The sequence below is a fragment of the Scylla paramamosain genome, unplaced genomic scaffold, assembly GCF_035594125.1.
Source record: "Scylla paramamosain isolate STU-SP2022 unplaced genomic scaffold, ASM3559412v1 Contig72, whole genome shotgun sequence".
Classification (NCBI taxonomy): domain Eukaryota; kingdom Metazoa; phylum Arthropoda; class Malacostraca; order Decapoda; family Portunidae; genus Scylla; species Scylla paramamosain.
This window is the reverse complement of record NW_026973737.1, coordinates 292,501-295,000: the sequence shown is the minus strand read 5'-3', so window position 1 is coordinate 295,000 and position 2,500 is coordinate 292,501. Positions and strand designations below refer to the sequence as shown.

The 2,500-nt window shown below is 43.0% G+C and overlaps 1 protein-coding gene across 2 annotated transcripts in view; it reads left to right on the top strand.

The window, feature by feature from the left end:
* LOC135098647 (uncharacterized) overlaps nt 1–2,500 on the top strand; it is a 49,936-nt gene that overhangs the window by 30,050 nt on the left and 17,386 nt on the right. The window lies entirely within an intron of this gene.

The following is a 2,500-nucleotide window of genomic DNA, read 5'->3' as shown; positions in this document are numbered from 1 at the left end:
TTTTTTTATTTATACCAAATACATCATAATTTACAGAGGGTGTCACCACTACATTATATAGAATATCGTGACAACTTAGAGACTAAAGGTTACATAGTTAATGTTACCTATCTAAAAGCCTCACTCTGTTTTTATCACTGCTGTCTGTATTGTGTCAGCCACTCGTTCACTTTACATTTAAAATTTTGCATTGTCAAGTTCGCAATATTTTCAATGTTTTGCTCACTGGCTATGAGTTTATTCCACCAGCTCACATAAGTGTAAATAAACTGTCTTTGGTGGTGCCATGTCCTGCACCGGGTTTGCAGCAGTTCCTCCGGGGCTGAGGTGACGGCTCTGGTAGCGACCTGGGCCAGTCGGGGAGGCTGCCGGAGTGACTGTAGGTGCGGCACACACTGTAGCTGCACCTTGAACATTACAGTGAGTCCCGCCACGTCACGCCGATGTTGGAGACTCTGTAATGCCGGTTGGTGTCCTGCCTCTCTGATGAGCCTTGCCGCCCTCTCCTGTACCTTGTCCAGTAGAGACAGGTGCTTGTTGGCCGCACCTCCCCATGCCAGGCACGCGTATTCCAGGGACGAGCGAACCTGGGCTTTGTAGAGGACTTCCATTCACCTACTGTCCAGGAGAGGTGACATTCTCTCTCTCTCTCTCTCTCTCTCTCTCTCTCTCTCTCTCTCTCTCTCTCTCTCTCTCTCTCTCTCTCTAATGAATCCCATAATGCGTTGCGTCTCTCATGAATAAACAAATAAACAAAACAAGGATAGAGAGAGAGAGAGAGAGAGAGAGAGAGAGAGAGAGAGAGAGAGAGAGAGAGAGAGAGAGAGAGAGAGAGAGAGAGAGAGAGAGAGAGAGAGAGAGAGAGAGAGATTGACCATGAATAGGTGTTATTGAGTCTGTCGCAATTGTCATGAATTCAAATAGAGAGAGAGAGAGAGAGAGAGAGAGAGAGAGAGAGAGAGAGAGAGAGAGAGAGAGAGTATGGTGAAATTTCTCTCTCTCTCTCTCTCTCTCTCTCTCTCTCTCTCTCTCTCTCTCTCTCTCTCTCTCTCTCTCTCTCAAGCAAGAATTTCAGTATTTTTTCTTATTTTGAAAGAATAAAAAGTGCGTGTGTGTGTGTGTGTGTGTGTGTGTGTGTGTGTGTGTGTGTGTGTGTGTGTGTGTGTGTGTGTGTGTGTGTTATAGTGACATGCATTCGCCATTAGACAGACACTAATCACATGAGGAGGAGGAGGAGGAGGAGGAGGAGAAGGAGAAGAAGGAGGAGGAGGAGGAAGAGGAGGAGGAGGAGGAGGAGGAGGAGGAGGAAGAAGAAGAAGAGAGAACAAGAATAAGAAGAACAAGGAGTAGATGGAAAAAGAAGTAAAGATAAAATATTAAAGAACAATAGAGTAGATTATACCAAGAGGAAAAGAAGAAGAAGAAGAAGAGGAGGAGAAGGAGGAGGAGGAGGAAGAAGAAAGAAAATTGAAGGAGACGAAGAAGGAGAATGAGAAATAGAAACATACTCAAGTTATAAGATGGAAAAATAAAGAGGAGGAGGAGGAGGAAGAGGAGGAGAAGGAGGAGGAATGAAAGGAAGGAGAGATGGTTTAGTGCAGAATAAACTCGAATAGAAAAGAACTTGTGAATACTTGAATGGAAGGAGGAGGAGGAGGAGGAAGAAGAAGAAGAAGAAGAAGAAGAAGACGAAGAAGAAGTTGAAAAGACTGTGGAGGAGAAGAAAGGAGAAGAAAGAGGAGGAGAGTGGAGGAGGTTGAGTAAGATTGAGGAAGAAGAGAAGGAAAAGAAGGAGAAAGGAAGAAAAGGAGAAAAAAAGAAGGAAAACCAAGAAAAGAAGAATGGACATTGTGGGAAAGGAAGAAGCAATCAAATTTGAAGATGAAGAGAAGAAAAAGGAGGAGGAGGAGGAGGAGGAAGAGAAGGAGTAGGAGGAGGCAAAGAAAAATGGAGGAGCGTGGGAAGAGAATGAATACTAAAAAAAAAAAAAAAAAAGAAAATCGAGTCCTGGAGGAGGAGAAGGAGGAGGAGGAGGAGGAGTAGGAAGAGGAGGAGGAGGAGGAGGAGGTAATTACTGGAAATACAGAAATAGAATCATGCAGAAAAGCAGCTTTTTTAATACATAGTTCTCAGGGACACTACTACGTCAGTGTACGAGTTATATACCAAAGCAAGAAGACATCTCCCCACCAACCCAGCCTTTCCAATTCTGCCAAGATACACTGGAATCTTTGCTCTTCTTGTTCTTATTCCTGCTGTTGTTCTTGGTGGAAATAAGCAGGCGTGTTTTATACAGGGACTGCCACGTGTAGGTCTGATGGCTTTTTGCATTTATCCTTATTTTTAAGTAGATTAATCACTATTTATCATATATCTACCTATCTATCCATCTTTTTATCTGTCTTTCTTTTTATTTATCTGTTTATCTTATCAATCTGTCTGTCTACATACCTATCTACTTATGTCTATCTGTCTACCTACATCAATCATTCACTTAGCA